Raw genomic sequence first — 22,135 nt, 5'->3', positions numbered from 1 at the left:
AACCATAATCAAACAGCATTCAATTGAAAACCCATCTAATTTAAATTAATTCCCAGGTAGAACTGAGTAAGAGTATGGTTACCGTTATCGTCAGTAATTGCTATATCCAGCTACCAAAATTCTACATTAATTTCTTATTCTGGAGGATTGTTTAAATGCGTAGTTTGAAGCTCTATTTAGCGAATGTTGAGTAGAGGCTGGCAGAACAGGGGAGACGGCCAGTGTCGGTTCAGTTAGAGGCGCAGTGCTTTTCACTCGCCATTGCGAGGGGAGGAGCAGAAGCCAGGTGGAAGCATTGGGACTGGTATATTGCGTGTGGGCAGAACTTCGCTGGCCAGGCGCCATCTGTGATTGCGTAGTAAATGATGGAAGGCTATTACGTAATGAAAAACTGTTTTTAACGTGGCATGTCCACTGGCGACAGGGGGCGTTTCGCGAGCTAACACCGCCGGGGCGTGGCGCAGCGTAGTGCACTGCACCCTGCAGGAAGTCTGTATTCTACACTGAAGATCCAAAGAAACTGACACACCTACATAATATCGTGTAGGGTCACCGGGAGCACGCAGACGTGCCGCAACACGATGTGGCATTAACTCGACTAATGTCTGAAGTAGTGCTGGAGGGAATTGAAACCATGAATCCTACAGGACTGTCCATAAATCCGTAAGAGTACGACGAGGTGGCGATCTCTTCTGAACAGCACGTTGCAAGGCACCCCAGATATGCCCAATAATGTTCATGTCTAGGGTGTTTGGTGGCCAGCGAATGTGGTTAAACTCAGAAGAGTGTTCCTGGACCACTCTGTAGCAATTCTGGACATGTAGGGCGTCGCATTGTCCTGCTGTAATTGCTCAAATCCGTCGGAATGGACAATGGACACGAATGGATCCAGGCGATCAGCAGGATGCTTACGTACCTGTCACCTCTCAGATTCGTATCTAGACGTATCATGGGTCCCATAAAACTACAATTGCACACGCCCCACACCTTTACAGAGCCTCCACCAGCTTGCACAGCCCCCTGCTGATATGCAGGATCCATGGATTCGTGAGGTTGTCTCCACACCCGTACACGTCCATCAGATCGATATAATTTCAAACGAGACTAGTCCGACCAAGCAACATGCTTCCACTCATCAACAGTCCAATGTCAGTGTTGATGGGCCCAGGCAAGGCGCAAGACTTTGTGTTGTGCAGTCATCAAGGGTGCAACGAGAGGGCCTTCGGCTCCGAAAGCCCATATCGATGATGTTTCGTTGAATGGTTCGCAGGCTGACACTTCATGGCCCAACATTGAAATATCCATAAATTTGCGGAACGGTTGCACTTCTGTCACTTTGAACGATTCTTTTCAGTCGTCGGTGGTCACGTTCTTGCAGGATCTTTTTCTGGCCGCAGCGATGTCGGAGATTTGATGTTTTACTGGATTCCTGATGTTCACGGTGCACTCGTGAAATGGTCGTACAGGGAAATCCCCCTCTTCGTCCCTACCTCGCAGATGCTGCCTCCCATCGCTCGTGCCCCGTCTATAAAACCACGCTCAAACTCGGTCAAATCTTGATAACCTGCGAGTGTAGCAGCAGATCGAACAACTGCGCCAAACACATTTTCTCTTCTATAGGCATTGCAGACAGCAGTGCAGTATTCTGCCTGTTTATATATCTCTGTATTTGAATGCGCATGCCTATACCAGTTTCTTTGGTGCTTCAGTGTATAAACCGCTGGCAACAGAGCAGTTCAAAGATAAGTTTGCACAGGGGAATGAGATGAGACCGTCTGGTTATTTTGTGGCTGATAGTGCAGTAACCACTGCCAACAGGCTGGCGCTAAGCTAATTGAATTCTTGACTCTCCCAACAGTGTGAGCATTTGCAATTGGCTAATGTAAACAGATTCTGGAGTAGAAGGAGGTCTTATTGAAAAACACGAAATAGGACAACAGTGGAAGTCATAGGATGCCTGTTTCTGAGCTCCAACACTAAAAATCCCCATCATCGATTAATTATATTAAAACTGAGTATGGAAAGGAAATTGCTGCATTATTAGAGACAATCTGATTGGTTGGCCTCCGGAACAATCACTGTCACTGGTGATCAAAATGATGCCTAAGACCCATACTCAAAAAGTAACAGCGAAATTTCTGCTTCTTGATAGTAGCGCTCTCTAGAACAACTTCCATCCGAGATTAGACGGGGGATGCTTCAGCCGAGAGAGGGACAATTCTGGCTCCGGGGGAGAGCAGCCTTTCTTACAAACCGGATAACTTAGAATTTCGCAGATACCACAGTGACCATTCTCGGGCACCGGAAACGCTAAGTATGGTTAGCAACAGCAGCGTTTGCAAACTGAGGGTGTAGCAGGCATGCGAAGCCCTCAGACTGACGTTAGGACTCCACGTTTTGAATTTAAATATATTTACTAGACATGCATCCAGTCAAGACAGTAGGTGCATGCACGTTTGTTTCTGTAGTTCACTCCTACCTTCTTGATCGACAATCAGCAATCAGCAACTTCTGTAAACTCTCAAATGTTGTGTTGACTAACATATTCACCTCACACTCATTATCCAACCTTTGCCAAGGTGCTGACATTTTAATTCCGTTAATGAACGTAACTGTTTCCTGTCTTTGCGCACTTGTGTTTGATTTGAAGTCTACAAGGACTTGTAATAAATGTGGTTTTATATGACCGTTGTTTCATACAGTAATTTGGTGAACCCACTATTTTTTCATTTCGTGAGTTAACAGCAGCCAAGTTTCACGTGTGCTAGGGCCGCCCCTTTTAACACATTCAGTCCACTCAGTTATCCGTTGTGTGACATCTATAATTCATTTCACGTTATCCTATGGAGAATAACCTCTTCATCGGTAAGATTACCCGGCACAGATATTTTCTACGCTCTCAAAAGTATGTACTCGTATATGGCTCAGCAGTAAGCTCACATCTGCCACTTGCATAACATCCTCGATCTTGTCTGCTGTAACTATCGTTTCTTGGTACGGACCACGGAGAAGTCTTCATTCCAGTTCGTAATGGAGAGAGATTATATAATGGAATCGTCGTCGTCGCGTCTGGTGGTGTCCTCAGACCATCATTTCTCGTAATCTGTTAGTGATTACTGTCTCTCCAATCGGTTCCCATAAATGTTCCTTCCGCATATTGCTCAGAGTTTCGACTCGCATGGGCCAGCATAACATTTTCATTTCCACTTGATATGGTTCGTGTTCGTCTTTGTTGTTGCTGTTGATCAAAATTATGAGCCGTGTAGAGTCACTTGGAGGAATTATGATGTTTGGTTTGGGGGGCGCTCAACTGCACGGTCATCAACGCCCGTACTAAGTCCCAATTCTTACACAGTCCATTTTTCTCACAATGCAATCTAGACGCTGTCACAAATTATGGAGATGATGATGACAACACAAACACCCAGTCCCTGAGCAGAAAAGATCCCCAACCCGGCTGGGAATAGAACCCGGGACCCCGTGATCCAGAGGCAGCAACGCTAACGGCTAGAACACCAGTTGCGGACCACTGGCCGGAAAACGGATCTACAAAACTTCCCCTTAAGACGGTTTGGCGCTTTCTTACCACATAGCATTCCACTGTCTTGGCGCCACTTCAGACTCGCAACATTCAACTCGTGTTCAAGAATCTCTGAATGTTTCGTCATCTCAAGTTATAACAGAGCACAGGAATTTAAACTGTGTAGTTATGCAAGTGTGTCCTGGTATATTGGCTTTCGACGACATAAAAATGGAGTTTCAGATTTCAGTGCCCTGTTACTTCTCTACACTTATTTAAATAACAACAGAAACTGGCATTAGTGTTACAGAGCCATTGCGGTTACGGTTTCTACCTGTATTAGAGCCTGCCTCTTCCCCCCTGCCCCCCCTCTCTCTCTCTCTGTCTCTCTCTCTCTCTCTCTCTCTCTCTCTCTCTCTCTGAACAAATATTCTGCAGATGCGCTCGCTCACTCTTGTGTTAAAGAAACAGTGTCAGCTCGCGAAATTAGCTCTTGCTAGACTCGTAGCTACAGAAAAAGATCATAATGACTTCTCGGCAGAGATGAGCCTCTCCTGGCATGTAATAGAGCAGTGTCCGCTAATGCGTGTGCTGCAGTCGTTTACTTTTCAAAATCTGGAGAAAAATTTCGTCTTACGCAAGAACCGTTTTATGGTTTTGTTTTCACCCAGACGTGTTTCAGCACTTTCTGTACTATCTTCAGTCGGTTTATTTGTTTATTTTCTTTCTAAAGAACCTGTCGTTACACTGTAATCTCTTGTGTGTGTTATACCTACATCTGGCACGAAAGTGTTTACACTTGCAAAAGGAGCTGTTATTAAGTGACAGATATTTTACATTAGTTTGCATACAGCACATAGTTAAGGCATTTATCACTGAATTGACGCCTATATGTTGTTTATCTACGGTATGTCTAAAGATTTTGGTTTCTTTAAATTTGGAAATTATGTGGATCCGGATTTTCATTTATGTACCTCACATGAAGTTATTAGTTGTCTATGATGGTAACTTTAAAACTGCTCTACAATCTACAGCGTGTCATCTCCAGACAACGAAACTTTATTTTTCTGTTTATTGTTCATTTTCGACTGGGATTCGTTACTTAGCGTGTTACTTCCCGTTTTTGATGTTGTTGTGCTATTTATTTCGTTGCTTGTGTCGTGTTAACAGACTTATTGCATTTGATGTTGCCATTGCACTGGCATTTTGAATAATTTGTTAGCCAAGCAAAGAGTAGTGTAGGATACGGGAAAGAGTGGTTTAGGATGTGGGAAAGAGAATTTAATTTTGGAGGCTGACTATATGCAGTTTTGGCGTTGGGTTTCTTTCTACGATTTTTTCTATTGTGGAAAAGGGGATTTTATTGCACACTGTGCCTAAGCTAACATATCATACAAAATGCGTGTGCAACGACGACAACGAAAGAAATGTGTATTAACACGACACAAGTAAGGAAAAAAAGACTTCAAAAACCATAACACACTGCATAACCCAATATACAGCGATTCCCAGTCGGAAATGAGCAGTAAACTGACAAATAAAAAACGTTTTTGCTTGTTTGCAGATCAGAAGCTGTAGATTGTATAGTAGTTTTCAAGCTATCAGCATACACAGCTGATACCTTTATGTGATGTATGTACACAAACAAATATATCTACATTATTTCCATATTTACAAAAACCTGAATCTTTAGATATATAGTAAATGAATAACATATAATCTACCAACTCAGTGATAAATGCCTCACCTCTCTTCTGTGTACAGTTTAATGTAAAATATTTTACACTTAATAATCACTCGTTTTGCAAGTATAAACACTTTCGTGCCAAAAGTTCATATAAGCCAAGCAAGATGATAACATTTGTAACAACAGTTTTTCAGGAAGAAACTAAACAAATAAACCACTGAAGATAGCACACAAATTGATGAAACGTATCTGGATGAAAACAGAAACTGTAAAACAGTCTTGCGTCAGGCGGAATATTTATATAAATATACTTTTTTTAAGGAAGCACGGAAATAAGAACTGCAAAATCCAAAATATTATATTACTACTTTTCTTTTCCTGGAGTTGAAGCTTGTCACATCAGGAATCGGCATTTTTAGTTCTTATTCCACGAAGAAAATGTCAAACGTGAACTGTGTGTAGACTCGAAGCTATGGTTTATCCGTGGACAGATTGCATCTCAGCTCCTGCGTCGTGATAAGTAGGGTAGCAGCTTCCTTCCAGGCATAAAAATTGTCGCTGATATCTCTACTTCTTTACATTGAATTTCAAGTAACGTGTGCCACAGCAAAGTTACCGGTGAGTTTCATATGGGGCAAACAAGTCGTGCATCTTCGCGGACGGAAAGACACAGCATTTTTGAATTCCGGTATAGCATCAGTAGGCTGGCCCACAGGGAAGAGCATGGAAAGTTCCAGATCACTGCCGCTGTCTGCACAAGATGAGGTAGGTTTCCGATCGACCGGGGCCAACGAGATATACGGGCCCTGCAACGAACTTGTGGCGTCACACTCGGCTATGTTGAGCGCCGTGCAGGGCCCATTGGAAATGACTATTTAATTCAAAGGGTACACACTAAAGGTCTTAATTTTGTCAATTGCTATTCCGAACTTGCATGCATTTAAACCAGCAGTCGATTATTAAACTCGTCTGAAATAGTTGCTCGCTTCCCGCCGCAAACGATGCTGGCACTCATTAGGTCTACAGTGCCACGTGTGTGACTTATGCGCCACAGCCTTCTTTCTCGTGGGTCTCGGTGATCGATCCCTGCTTCTACGTTGCAGATCGTTCCCTTTAAACAGCTGTTTCTACGATCAAGGGGTGTTTGTTATATAGGGTGGGGCAAATGAAAGTAGTCCGGAGAACCGCATAGGCAACCCGCACAACCGCGCTGTTGCGCTACGCAATCGAGTTGTAATTCACTGAGATGCACAGGGGTGCCTCACACAGAGCATCTCAGAGTGACCTTGGGAGGCAGCAACACCAAGAATCGCTTCTCGGCTTTTGACAAGATGAAGAGTGGGGATTTTTTGGGAATCAGGTTTTTTTTTTATTTATGGCAATATACAGTCAAATCACCAACAAGTTTACAGCTTCACAAATATCACCTCCTTTAGATCACACAGAAATAGCTTCATAATGATCCACCCTACGACGTCCGCGAGTCATCAGAACAAGAGGCATTGAAGAAGTACAGAAATATGAATGTAGCGGTATCCTTATTAAAGGCTTCACCAACATCAAAAGTACGTTAAGTAACGACATCATGGTTATTAAAACTTCCAAGGCCGCCATTATTCTCAGTACCTCCACAGTGAACAACAGCCACGGTAGGCCATTCAGACTTACCGCGTACATTCTCGTCCAGTCGTATCCACTCGTCCGGGCCACTTCCATTTGCCCTAACCTAAACAATGGCGTCTGAACGATCCTCCACTGTAATCTCACCGGCAACCTCTATAGAGTGATTTCAGGCATCGATGTAGAGAGAGACTTTACCACGGACAAGCTTAAGGGACGCGTTTCAGTTCTGATAAATGTAGGTCACGCAGTATTGCACAATATACTGTAACACAAAGAGTTTTCTGTGGTGAGAGCCAATCCGTTTGTATCGATCTTTTGTCAGTGAGGGGAAAAAGGCATAACGTTTACACGGTGATACGAGCTTTCAAAGACGATGGGTGAAGACAAATGGGTCAATTTGAGATGGGGAATCCTGGTCTGGAAACGACAGAGTTAAAAGTTATAAACTCAGATGAGAAAATCACCAATTTATTGGTAGTCTCCTGCCGATTATAAAAATAACCCAGCAGAACATTCTATAATAATTGTTATTATCTGCACAATTTGCACAAGATACTACATTCACAGTGTTTTTCAAAGTAGTGTGTCATTCTCTTTACAGACACGATTTAGTAATGTCGCACAACGCTTTGTCTTATCCGAACAACGCCAGTTTTCGAATACAGTCGCAGGCAGCTGGAATACTTACCATGAGATACGGTCCGGTTTCGAGAGGAATCCCGTGTACGAGAAATTTCGCGTGACATCATTAGAAGAAAACAAGTGAGGGTCATATCAAGTGAAAAATCTGTCTCGTCGTTGAATCTTCACGCTTCCTCGGCTAAATTAATGGCTTCAAAGTTTTTTATTTGCAGCTGAGTTGTCAGTTTTTCTTTACAAGGTATTTTGACAACTTCCGTAGTTCCGAGTGCAGACTCCGTTGCTCGCTGTTTGAACTCCGGCTAAATTGTGGACTGTACACGCTGCCCGGCACCGATAAACGACGACTCAAAAACATTCTACGTAATGAAAATGCCCTAAGACAAAAAACTTTACGAAGCAAGCTCTTAATAGGCATTCATGGGAGCAATGCGATGTTTTACGATGTTATTGAAGCATATTGAGTATGAGATGAAACTAAGCGCAAAAGACAGAATACTATTCTAAAGCATGCGACACGTAGTAGTGGACCCCCATTTGACCATCTTCTTCTGTGTGGATGCATAGTGCCCGAACTCTTACGGGAATCCGCAAAAAGTCGCAAGTAATGAGTATAATGGACAGGGACATGTCCGAAAGAACAGATACCTTCTTCACATACAAATAAAATTTGAATGTCCTTTGCCATATTGCTACGACGAATAAAAGTAAAACGTGGTCAACAGACCGCGCGTCTTTCGCTAAAACGGCCGATAACTCAGACGACAAACACATACGAAAACGTATGGGCTAAACTTTAAATGGATTTTTCTCAAAACTAAATTTTCTTACTTTCAGGTACCATTATTTGATAAGCTAATAGGGTTAGAAACAAGAAATTTGGTCAATTTGTACTGCAGATGGTAATAAGTTATTACTATAGTAAATTGAGAGTTTTCTTAAGGGGAGACGGAAGGCAAGTGGACTTCAAAAATTCGATTTTTAGATTTTAGCATATTTGAAATTCCTGGTCTTTTCTGCGTAAAACAGTTTTTGTTTTATATAAATATGACAATTTTTTCGTGAGATATGGTTTTCCTGACGCTCTGTGCAACCTGGCAGCAATGCTTATGCCCGGGTGCGTGCAGAACAGCCCTATGGTCCTAATGTCACAATTTCTAAATTAGAGTGAATTTTGCAAGTCCAGAAGAGAATGGAGTCCAGGTTGAGAAGATTACTGAAAGAAAAGTCAAAAATAACTGCGGAAGTATATGAGCACATTTCACAGTAGAATTTTGTTCTTTCATTAGTAAACTTTAACCTTTTTTTTACATTAATTATTATAAAACTAGAAATTTCTAAGTTACAAACCAAATATGGAGAAATTAAGAGGGTACCATACTTTAAATATTTAGGAGAGATAATTTCTGAAAAATACTCACAACAAGAAAGAATATTGAAAGATCGTAGGGGTCTAGGGCTGGTCCAAAACATTTACAATAAAAAATGTCTATCTATAAATACAAAAATTAAACATTATAAGTCGGTAATTAAACCAATAATGCTATATGCCAGCGAAACCTTGACACTTAAAAGGAAAACAGATATGGAAAACCTGAAGAAAGAGGAAAGGAAAATCATAAGGAAAATTCTGGGACCAAGATGGACCAAAGAGGGGTATAGATTACAGAAAAATTCTAAAATTGAAGAATATTCTAACATAGAGATAGACATGAGGAAGAGGCGTCTAAAATTCTATGGCCACATAATGAGACTTCCCGATCACAGACTTACAAAAAAAATAGTAAGATACGTAGCATCCCTTGTTAATGGAGGAGAATGGATCAAAAATGTAAAGAAAGATCTGGAATTAGCCAACATTACTACTGAAGACATGAACAAAAGAAACAATTTCAAACTTAAAGTTGACAAATGGGAGGTCAAACCAGAGACAAAAGCGCCGAGAACTGGAACAAAATGGAGCGGAGAAAGAAAAGCTGAATTCTCGCAAAGAATGAAGACCTGGTGGGCAAACAAGAAGAATAAGAAGCCCCAGAAGTGAACCATCTTTACTTAGCGTCTTCCATGTTGGGAGCTTTACGACTAATAATAATAATAATAATAATAATAAAACAGTTTCTGATTGTTTGGTGCTTCTCAAAAATAGTATTGGAAGATGGTAAAGGTCGCCTGACAAATGTTGAAATAGATAGAATGCAGAATTATTATGGTTTAATATTGCAATTCTGGTATAGTTATTGATGAGAATTAATTATTTTTTGTTCAGGTTAAAACCCTCAAATTTGGTGTTTATTATGCTATTTTACGCTTCAGTGATGGTGTAATTAAAAAACTGGATGTTTTGGAATTATTGGGCATAAAATCTAGTGGAAATACTGCAAAATCCTTGGTGAAAATAGATAAATAGAGAACCCGCAAAGCAGATATTGCTAATTTAAAATGCACAAAAGAAGCCAGGCAGAAAAGAGGGGGGACCAAGAGACGAAAAGAAGATCAGTATGATTCAGATGATGCTCAGGATGGTGCAGGAAAATACTTGTGGTAATTAATTCTCATCAATAACTATAATAGAATTGCAATATTAAACTTTAAATAGATTTTTCTCAAAACTACATTTTTTTTACTTTCAGGTACTATTATTTGATAAACTAATGGGGTTAGAAACAAGAAATTTGGTCAATTTGTACTGCAGATGGTAATAAGTTATTACTATAGTAAATTGAGAACCACCAAACAATCAGAAACTGTTTGATAATAATTAATGTATAAAAAAGTTAAAGTTTACTAATGAAAGAATAAAATTCTTTTCTTATTAGTATATTATGTTCATCTTACTTGTAAATTGAGGCATATAAAAATTTCATTGCTTTATCATTTATAGTTCTTTGGAAAAGTGTACCTATTCAAAGGGTAAAGTTGCTTTGGCAGAATAGGGATAAAAACTGCCTTCAGTCTCCCCTTAAGCGCAATAACGGGAGCATATCCTAACCACAAGAACACCCATACCATAATACCAGATCCCCCGTACTTAGCTGTTGGCACTACACATGTTAGAAGGCAACGTTCCCCAGGCATTCGCTTAAACCAAACGGTCCCATTAATCTGCCTCAATCTGTCACGTGATTCCTCACTCCAAATGGCCACTGTCCAGCAGTGTCGCTCTTTACACCCTCTCAAGCGTCGCTTAGCATTGACTACAAAAATGTGTGGCTTATGAGGAGTCGCTTGACCGCTGCACCCCATTATTTTTAAGTCCATATTTGCAGTCAAGCACTAGCTGGACAATTGGTACCTCTTTGGAACTCACGAGTGATTTCATCCACTGATTTAATGCGATGTTTTAGAATCACCCTACACTGTGGTCCATGGTCCGTGTCCGTTGGTATACTGGCTGGTCTTGGTTTAGCACCGGTTCTTCCTTCGTGTTTCCCTTTCCTAATTACATCACCAACTTCGGTAGCTTTAAAAGTGTTGAAAAGTCAGTGATGGATTTGTTACTCATATGACATCCACGTTCGAAGACACTGAGCACAACACAGTATTACTCTCCTCCTCTTATACCGGCGGGTCCACCTCTTTAACATCTGGTGGTCAATTCTGCATTATGTAGAGATGTCCGGATACCTTGATCAGATAGCGTATGTCAAAGGACGCTTTCCCGCTCATTTGATCTGCGCAGTTATTTGTACTAAATGTATGTTAATTGCTTAGTTTACACTGGCAGTCTAAGACCTACACCAGAAAATAGTCTATAGCAACTATTAATTGCCCATTTCACTGCTAACAGATCCGTTGCTCCAGTACCTGTTGTTAATACAGTAGTATGTTCACCTATTTAATAACACGCTGCGCTAACATTCATCAACGACTGCACAGCCCTTCTCTGTGTTTTGAGGCTAAGGAAAGTACTACCGTGATAATAAATCGTGTCATTTATTAATCGAGAAGGTCAAATATTTTGAACACTGAGCTGTTTTGAAAAATAATCTTCGCTCACTTAGAAACAAGCTCAATGCATATATTGGTTTTTAAGACTGAGGTATATGATGTTTACATTCCTGTACTGAGCTATTGATACCCAATGATTCTTGTGACTCAACAAACTTATGGAGAACTTGCCTCTTGTTTACTAATGCTATCCTCTTGTTACGTACCTGACATTCAGAGTAGTTTGTAGTTTCTTTCTCTGCGCTGGTCAATCGACTTGTTGCATTATCTTTCAGGACGCTGGGTGTTGCAGAGAGGTAGTGGGTGGAGTCTGGGCTGCTTTTCTCTACTGCGGAGTGCCTCTCTCGGCGCTAAGCACTCCCCTTCCGCCCACGAAAACAGACAGTTTTATAGCAGGAGCCGTCGATGCAGCAGCGCAGTCGCGTTTCGACGAGCTGCAGGATTCGGTCGCCTACGACTTCTTGTGGCCTTGGTCCTCCACTACGTAGCGTCTCTGCAGCTACCAGCCCGTTAGTCACTTACAATGTCACAGTCTGTAAGAATAGGGGTTGGGGGTTGGGTTGTTTGGGGGAGGAGACCAGACAGCGAGGTCATCGGTCTTATCGGATTAGGGAAGGATGGGGAAGGAAGTCGGCCGTGCCCTTTCAAAGGTGCCATCCCGGCATTTGTCTGGAGCGAATTAGCGAAATCACGGAAAACCTAAATCAGTATGGCCGGACGTGGGATTGAACCGTCGTCCTCCCGAATCCGAGTCCAGTGTGCTAACCACTGCGCCACCTAGCTCGGTGTGTAAGGATAGGACTTTTCCCAGGTGATAAGACATGCTTTATGGAATAATCAATACACTTCCAGCAGCTATATGGTTCCAGATACCTTTTCAAGCCTCACACGTCTATGATAGCTGATTGAAGCAATGAACAAAAATTTTTACCACAACCGTGATTTGAACCCGGGCTCCTGCTCACTCTTTTCTTTCTTTTTTTATTTTTATAACTGCCAACGTCGGCGTGGCTTCTTCGCCATTATTATTCCTTTTTCTACAACAGAAGTATCTTTGAAGCAGCAATAAATGATCTATTCTTGAGATAAAGAATAATACCTCCATTGTAATAAACAAACGTTTCCTTCTTGAGTAAAAAGTTGCCGGTACATCGATAAATTCTCTACTTCTTGAAAATAAAAGAGGATATTGTTCTGAAAATTAAAAAAAAAATATTTCTTGAAAAAGTAGATAAACATACTTTTACAACACTCTAGCTGAATGTAAGAATCAGCTAAAAACAAGGACTTCTTGCCACTTTACGATATGAAGGAGCTGCTGCTCGATATCTGTTAGCTCGGAGCTCTCTAGGCAGATGCGCCACCCAAGTACGTCACGCTGGCACAGTGCTTTGGACAACTGCACGAACTAACCTAGAACGCCTCCCTCTTCATTCCAAATTCCCATTCACGGCTCAGCTCACTTGGTATTCCCCTCAAACTCTAAAAGTATTGGCATAGCACCTCAGAATCGAATGAAACGGGGGATCCCGCCTGAAATCCAGGTATATGTGCTTTAATCAAATTAAACTATATGGTTACAGAGACATTTTCAGATCTCAAACATCTGCTGTTTGGGTTTAGCCGGAATACCAAGTGAGCTGACGCGTGAATGAGATTTTGGATTGAGGAGAGAGGCCTGCTACGATAGTCCATGCACTTGTGCGAAGCCGCTGTGCCAGGGTGGTGTAGTGGGTAGCACATCTGCTTAGTGAACAGGAGACCTGGTTGAATCCCGGCCAGTCTACATACATACATCGTATTTTATCGCCGTAAGGCATCCAGATTTTCAGCTCTGATTGTAATGTACGGTCGGTTTGAATACCGCAGTTCTCCACTGGGCGTGGTCATACTGGAGGTGACATGACATACATTCCTGCGGTCTATGAACTGACTTACGGCCTAGATAGAGGAGTTGGGGAGTGTGGGGGGAGGATAATCCATTTGGCATTTTTCACACATATAAGTCATTTCTAGATGTGAAAAAAGCGATAAAAGACTGAAAAAGGACCTGGACCGATAAGAATTGAAGTCCGGGCGTTTGCATTTTTATCCTGACACCAATTTAGCCATTGTACTAAAAAAATAAAAAACATAAGCTTCATCCAACTCGGAACTTGTGCGCCAAGGACCACCATACGAAATATGACGGAGGATACTTTCTACTTCTCCACTGTTCTATTTGCGACAGGTGCGATGGGAAAAATTAACGTCGAGAGTAGCTTGAGTCTTCTTGCTGCGGTCGTTCGCATGCATTTTTTATTTGTTTTTGTTTTTTGGAAGTACCCGTACAGCCATCTCAATAGTGTAATGTCAGTGGGGCGAGAAATGGCGTTAATGGGCAATGGCAGCAGACGACCCTCGCGAGTGCCTTTTCTAAATGCACGACGTTACCTGCAGCGCCTCTCCTTGGCTCGTGACAATATCGGTTGGACCCTATACGACTGGTAAACCGTTGCCTGGTCAGATGAGTCCAACTTCCAACTGGTAATAGCTGATGATAGGGTTCGAGTGTGGTGCAGGCACCACGAAGCCATGGACCTAAGTTGTCAACAAGGCACTGTGCAAGCTGGTGGTGACCCCATAATGGTGTAGTCTGTGCTTACATGGACTGGACTGGATCCTCTGGTCCAACTGAAATGGAGAGGAAATGGTTATGTTCAGCCACTTTGAGACCAAACAACGATGGAATTTTTATGGATGACAATGTGCCATGTCACCGGACCACAACTGTTCGCAATTGTTTTGAATTTGGACAATTCGAGTGAATTATTTGACCACCCAGTTTGTCCCACGTGAACCCCATTGAACATTTATAAGACATAATGAAGAGGTCAGTTCGTGCACAAAATCCTGCATCGGGTACACTTAAGGGGGGACGTTGATGAAATTGACCAAAAATGTCAATTTTCGATTTATTTTTTATTTGTCAGTACAACTCATGGACAATAAGTTCCCAAAGTGTCAATGTTGAAATCGCACCCGAAGTGCCTGAAAATTAATTAAAAGTGTGACGCGGCCTCCCTCCCACGCCCACGTTTTGAAGCAGCACTTCAATACCAGCTCAGTGAACAACGATTCTGTGTATTACTTTCAACCAAACGTGTGCGGGATACATCTAGAAGGCCGTGATACATACTCTTTGGTTTTCTAGATCATCTTTGGCCGATCCTGCACTTCTCAAAAAGAGTATTCAAAACTCAAAATCCAAATGCGTCTCTAAATTCACTCATATGGAAACGATGCCCTAAAAACACATTTTCATCTGCTATAGTTGTCAGAATTGGAACTTACGATGCAGCTACTGTATTTAATCATGGGATCGTCGAGAGGATAAAGGTATTAGAAAGAATGGGTTCCTGAGAGGAAATTTTACTCAAGACACCCTGAGAAAAATAGATTTACAGCGCGTCTCTGCAACTGAAAAGTCGGTTGAAGACCTGGTAAAGGAAAGACAGACAACCAGAAACCAGAAGAGAAGCCTTGAAGGGAAAGACGACCCAGAGAACAAATGTGGTGCCTTCTGAAGAAGCGACATAAGGAAAAAAGTTAGGTTGAACTTAAAATTGCGTTTCCTGAAAAGTTTGTTTTTTAAAGTTTGTGTCCCTTTTCCTCAGATTCTATGAATTCTAGAATTATGAAATGTTGGACACATATTTCCGTAAACCTAATAAACGTTGTCTCAAGAGCAAATTTGGAAATTCTGATTGCAAGCTGAGATATGGTGCAAAGTGCTTGGAATTTTGCATGAATCTAAAATTGTACTTGTGGAATTATAATTAAAAAACTGAAAATTCTCCTATTTGACCTATTCCAGAAACCTCATGAGAGAAGCTTACAACATATAAAGAGATGAAACAGAAAATTTTTTTGTAGAAATCTCTTGAATACTTTATGAGAAAAAGGAACATACATTATTTTTTGAAAATTAAACTTCAAATTTCATTTAAAAAAAGCTGAAGATGTATAATCAAAGGATTTTATATGTAAATGTAAAGTGTGGTACAAAATTTCATTGTCATATCTCGAAAACTGTGGATTTGGTGCATTTTTGAAATAGTGTGTGTTTTTCATCAACGTCCCTCCTTAAGCAATTATAGACGGGTAAAGAGACAGTATGGCTCTATTTCTCCGGGGTACTTTACACGACTTGTCGAGTTGTTACCACATTGAGTTGCTGCACTACGTCGGGTAACAGGAGATCCGATAGGCGTTTTCCTGTGAGTTTTGTTACTCACCCTATACTTCGTGAACAGTTAAGATCCTAGAACATTTACCTGTGGTACATTAGAAGATGATTTAATACTGACATTGTGTTGTCAACATAGTAATGGCAGTACTACCTAACAGAGAGCAAGGAATTTGTATGGTTTCGTTTAGTACCATTTAATAGCGTCAGTCATTTGGACTTGATAAATAGGCTTTAAAAGTCAGACTGGCTAAACTGAAAATAACGTTAACACTGTCTTCAACCCTATATAACTGAATGTTGTGCTTTAGATGAAACAGATTTGCTTTTTGAACTGAAATGAAATCAAAGATCTTGCACAACATAACCAGATTATAGAAACGGTGTGGTATAATATAAACAATTGAAGATACTCCTAGATAGAATTGTTTAGACGTAAGTCACGCAAAAGCAGAACTCGGTTGTGTGGTCTTAGAATGCGTAAGGACAGTGTCCGATGGAGTAGACGCATCTGTTCAAAAACTTGGCTCTAAGCACTGTGGGACTTAACATCTGAGGTCATCAGTCACCTAGACTTAGAACTACTTAAACCTAACTAACCTAAGGACATCACACACATCCATGCCCGAGACAGGATTCGAACCTGCGACCGTAACAGCAGCGCGGTTCAGGACTGAAGCGCCTAGAACCGCTCGGTCACAGTGGCCGGCGATGCATCTGTATTTCAACACAAAAAACCAACAGTTTCCCAGTAACTGAATGTCAAAGGAGGCCATGAGGAAATGGGCATACGAAGGTAACGTGGTCATGACAGACTCTTCAGAACAGATATACTGGCTTTTATGATTGTCTGAGCTGGGAGAAGGCCAAGTGGTGGAAAATGGACAGATGGAGACACTGTTTAAAACGGCGAAGAGATGAGAAGATAAGTGAACGTGTGTGTTGTATAAGTCTTAGCACAGTGCCTTCAACCGCAAGGAAAAAAATCTCTATTTTAACACCGAATGCACATAAAAAAAGGAAACAAGAAAATTCATGTCGCAGATACCACCTGCAATGGGAATACTCCGGATTTTAATCTCGATCAGTGGAATCAGCAAATAGAGACTCTCATACTTGACATCAAGAAAAGATTCATAAGTTGGGTTCAGAAGTCTTATCGCTAGGATATGTTTGCCAGTCTACAACTTTTCGAAATGCAACAGTATAAACTCCCGTGTCCAGTTCCGTGGAAAGTGCTGCAAAGATGACGGAGGCACTGACAACTACTTACAATAATGATCGGGATTTCAATTAAACAGAAGTAAGACATAGTAATGTTAACGAACATAGAATACTAGTAGTAATATTAATAGGAAGTTCGTTATAATGAACATACAATGTCTGGAGTGTCTTTGAATCAGACACTAGGTAAACTTTGGACTAAGAGCATAACTCTGTAGTGAGCAAGTAATCCTATGGTACGGAAAGACGCGAGCGATTCCGCAACCGTCACAAACCATCAGCTCAATGTAAGATTCTACTTTAGCTTGGGAATTCTTACAAGGTGAAGGACGTAAATTACTAATTTATTATATTTTATACTAATACATTTTTCTCCGTATAGCAATAGTAGTGGATGACCTGTTCTACAGCACATGTTTACATTTTGGTTGCTAGTTGTAAATAGTAGATGATCGTGGTGTGACAGTAACTAAACGGTAACTGCGTACAAAATCTCAACGTTGGCATAAAATAAACAGAAGCTCAGACGCCAACAAATGATTACATTAATTCAAACTTAGTTTTGTAAGAAAACGCATTATGTTCTGAGAAGTTATTTATGTTACAGTTGCATGGGGAGTAGAGGAGCGCGAGTGTTAATTTCTATTTCAGAAAGACCATCAAAATTACGAAAAGATATTTCTTTAATTTGTCTTCATTTATTGTGTTACCAGAAGGACACAAAGGAAATTATGAGTGTTCACTTTTTTCTTACGAATTTCAATAACTATAAATTAACTGATATAGTTTCACATTAGCTGCAGTGTATCAAACTGATTAATAAAAGAGTTGCTAAGTTATGTATTTTCCTGCACCCGGTCACCTGTTATTGGCTGCACAATCGGTAACCAGAAACTTTATAACACCTGTTGGTGATCGCACAGTCAATCGTCGGTGGACAGTGAAGGTAAGGTGGAGGAGGCGCATTCCCGAAGGAATCGCATACTCTTGATTCCACTAGACCGGAAGGCGCTGTCCCAACCATTGCCGTACCACAAAACTTATTAACTTCTAAGGATTTTAAAAAATCTGTACTATGAAATGTTTCTAGAATTTTTTCAGTTGTTTCCGAATTCTGGGCTATAAACTTACAATAATATATAGTAGTCTTTCTAATTATAATTTTGATTTGCAAACGAGAAAAGTAAGGTGCCTATTACAAGACTTCACCATTTGCAACAGATGAAATTATGGCTAGTAGAAGAAATAACTCAGCCACACTCACTGCTATCCCAGACGCTTCTGTCATTTCCAGTATTTCAGATTTGTACAATACCTATTACACACTGAAGGGCAAACGTTTATGATTCGTTGCGACTGGTAGACGTCCCACATCCAGGCCAAATTATGAGGCTGTCAATTGCCTGTTAGGGAGTTCAGTAGAGTGGGTTATCGAAGATATTACAGATGAAGGCGCGAAAGACACATTTGCACACGCATTGGTAACTTATTACTCAGCAGAGGGTCCGATGGGACACAGCAAACTTGTACGCTTGGCGACCGTCGTTAGTCTCCACGTCGTCAAAAAATGAAATGAATATCGTTAGAATTGTGAGTAAATTCGTGACATATGCCAGAATCATTACAGTTCAGGATGCGCGATCACAATAATAGTCCAATCAGCAACTGGACGCTGCTTTTTTTTCTTTCTTTCTTTCTTTCTTCGAAATCTCTGTTTTTGAGAGAGAGAGAGAGAGAGAGAGAGAGAGAGAGAGAGAGAGAGAGAGAGAGAGAAAGGGGTGGGGGGAGGTTATACATGGTCAGATCAGATCCTCTCATAAATAAGATGCAATGCGCATAGAAAATTTATTGCAAAAAAATAATTGTTGTGATAAAAATAATAGTTGTGATAACTATCAGTTCTGTTAAGATTGTTGTATGTATATTTCTTACAGTATGAAGTGTCCGCCAAATGGAAGTAAATACATTACCAGAATGGCATAACAGTAATATCAATAGAAATATACTGAGATATTTATTGGTATACTGAAGTATGAAAAATATTTGGGATAATTAATATTACATTAATATTCATATCATATTAGGGAATAATTAAAGAAACACCAATGACAATAGAAGGAAAAAGGAAAGTTGTTAGGGGATGCCGTGAGATAGACAATGGGGAAGAGAAACTGGTCCGCTATTGAACCGGAGGAGGGCTGTCTCACTTTACAGACACAGACGGAAGTTACGCGAATAATAATGGTACAGGAACATCTCAGAAGATAAACGCTTCTCAGCATAATTTGGCAGATATCACACGCACATGGACAGGTTAGATTGACAACCATTAGCCACGCATCAGCACGTGACATTCCGCTACGAAAAAAGAATTCACCGATGCAGCCAAGGAGACGTTCTTTTGCAACTCATCTTTATTTAAAGAAAGCAATTAAACCCCCGTTGTTGCAACTGGCGCACCAATACTACGCCCCGATTTCATGGTGGACGAAGTTTATGTAAATCTACATGGGTTTGGATCTCCTACGATGAAATGACAATTTGTCATTCACCACAACATGTAGGCGCAACTGTCCGAAAAATCACGCGAAGAGTGTGCAGCGCAAACTTCAGTACCGTCAAGCGTTTGTTATATGACGTGCCGATAGAGTGTCTCAGATAATACTTAAAATACATCGGTTTACGAGAAAGTAAACTACGTCTTTGGTCTAGCAGTGTATACTACAACAGAGACGCAATGTGGGTAATTTAAATCTCTGCCAACTTATATACTTTTTGTCGCCGACATCAATCTCGTACAAAAAGTTGATGCCTTGTGCATGGTGACTGAAGACAAAAGATTCTATATTCTGGCGATCATTGCTAAAAAACAAGGATATTATTTTACCCGTGACATTTACTGTTAATCGTTTGTGGAGATGTATGTTGCAGCGTAGTATTTTTTATTGCTTTAAATGAACCGAAGCAGAGTGCTTATGCATACAGAAAGATCATCATTCTAACGTGCTCTTTCTAAATAGATTGTAATCATTACTAACAATTTTTCAATAAAGTTTATTTCTATAACTTCTTAGATTTATTTTGTTTTTCAGATTGTCAAAGAAAATTTCACGATTCCAATTCAGCTCATATTTAAGCGACGAAACATTTGACTTGTAGCTACTATCTACAATCTGCGCTCGTGCTCTGTTTTAGCAGAACGCAATGGGTAACGGCTCACCTACAAACAGAAGAGATTTCTTGGCTTCTTGTGTCTTCCTTAAAACATGGATTATACAAAAAAGAGCGAACAATAGTGGAAACCACTCCAGGGTATCGCATGGGACAGACAGTCGGGTCAATTGAATCTACATGTCCTGGACGCCAGCTTTGAGCAGTGACGTAATGTTTTGGCCTGTGACGTCATTGTCCAACGTGTTCAGACAGAAAGAACTAAGAATACTGACAAAATCTGTTTTTCATCCGTATGATTTTATTGAATCTATGTAGTGGTGACGGACGATCTGTAGCGTAGTGCGAGGTCAAGGTTAGGTTGAAAGGGAAGTTTTCTTGTGAGTTGAAGCATATATAAGGGGGTTCAGGAAGGAAGGTGTGCCGATACTTTCAAGACCGTGCAACCGTGGTCGTTTTTCTATTTGCTTGCCAGGTATATACCCAGGGGCGTTCAGCCGCGTAATGCGCGCTTAAAAGCTGACTAGCTTCATACGCTGCTTCCGCCGAGCATTAGCATATAATCGCCTTACGGGTAGTTTCAGATGCACTAAGGTTCTGTCATTTCAGTACCCTGCTTTACATGGAGGTCGGTAACCAGTAGTGTATTTCTCTCTCTCTCTCTCTCTCTCTCTCTCTCTCTCTCTCTCTCTCTCTCTCTCTCTCTCTCTCTCACGCATACACACAAACACACTTCAGTTTTTGTTTACAAACACAGACGATATTCGCTATCATTGAAGTCTCCTTGCAACAGCTTATCAGATGACAGTTATTAATACGCTTTTGAAGCGCTCGTATGACGTCACACACAAATCTCGCCGAGAATTTGACTGCTCTTTGAGTGTCCTTTTGTTGTTATTTTTAAAAGTTTACAAAATTAAGAGCCTTCTAATTCAAGAACAGCATGCTGGATGGATTCCAACGCTTGAGAAAGCTAAATAAAGACTAGACCATCACGCCACTTCGTGGTGCTCCCACGACTGCACTGTAACTCTCATTGTAATTTGGAAACATCGTCATCCAGCACCTCGTACCTCGAAACACGCGCATTCCCTCTTAACGAGAACTGACGTGGCATTTATGTTTGTGAGGATGCTACAATTAACGCAGAGAATGGTATCTTCAATGGAAACGAATAGAAAAGTCAGCAACTGTCACGCAGTACATAGTTTACAAAAGCTAGTGAGATTTAATCTCCGCCTGATACGTCAGTGCTATTGAAATGTTACCAGTGTTTCAAACCGAACAAGCCTAGAGTCTCCACACAATCAGCATTTACAGGCTGCCGAAATACTGCACAGAAAAGTGGAATCGTTAGGCGGCAAGACACCCATAAACTACGAATGGTCGAGTATTCTCAATACAAAAACAAAATTACGTCATCCTATCAAAATGTTTCTTAAATCGACTGGTCTAACATAGGGAAACTGACAGCGTAATTCACTCACTATCATTCCTCCTACAGAAAATAGAAGTCCTGTATTATCAACTGGTCGGCCTGTATGAATCGACCACAATATTATTGCACCTGAAAGTGAGGGCGCTTAGGTCAGATTATCGTGAGTTTTTATCCTGATATTTGGCGAGGAAACGTTGAAACGCTTGATAGTGTATGCACAGCTATATTTAAATCATTCACAATGCGATGCGTTTTCCTTTTTCGGTAACGTGGCCATGTATTTCCCATAACGGCCATTACAGGCTAAGTGCAATAATACAGTTCATGGTATACAGTTCATGTTGTTGACAGTTTGAGTGTGCGCATCCGTCACCAAGTGGCACTGATATGGATTTCGTGTAAAAAAGGTTTCAAGTAGCTTCTGTGATTCCAGCACATAAATCAGGGTAAAAGCTATTTTCTCTATCCGGAATGTTTGGATAATATTGTTGTTGCAGCAGTAAGTTCGTTTAACATTAACCTTTAAGCACCAGAGCATTCTCTTTGCGGAAAGACATTGCGAGAAGAGGGAAGTGGATGTTTTAAGCGACTGTTTATTTACTAATCGAAAACCACAGCGATGGTGAGAGTGTAAAGCGTTCTCTTCCCCTGTCACTT

At 40.9% G+C, this 22,135-nt stretch overlaps 1 protein-coding gene across 1 annotated transcript in view; it reads right to left on the bottom strand.

The window, feature by feature from the left end:
• Nucleotides 1-22,135, bottom strand: part of LOC124606658 (glycogen-binding subunit 76A) — a 303,290-nt gene that overhangs the window by 280,964 nt on the left and 191 nt on the right. The gene's annotated exons all lie outside the window — the stretch shown is intronic.

This window comes from Schistocerca americana, chromosome 3, assembly GCF_021461395.2.
Source record: "Schistocerca americana isolate TAMUIC-IGC-003095 chromosome 3, iqSchAmer2.1, whole genome shotgun sequence".
Lineage (NCBI taxonomy): Eukaryota > Metazoa > Arthropoda > Insecta > Orthoptera > Acrididae > Schistocerca > Schistocerca americana.
Note: the sequence above shows the minus strand (reverse complement) of the source record. Positions and strands in the feature narration are given on the sequence as shown.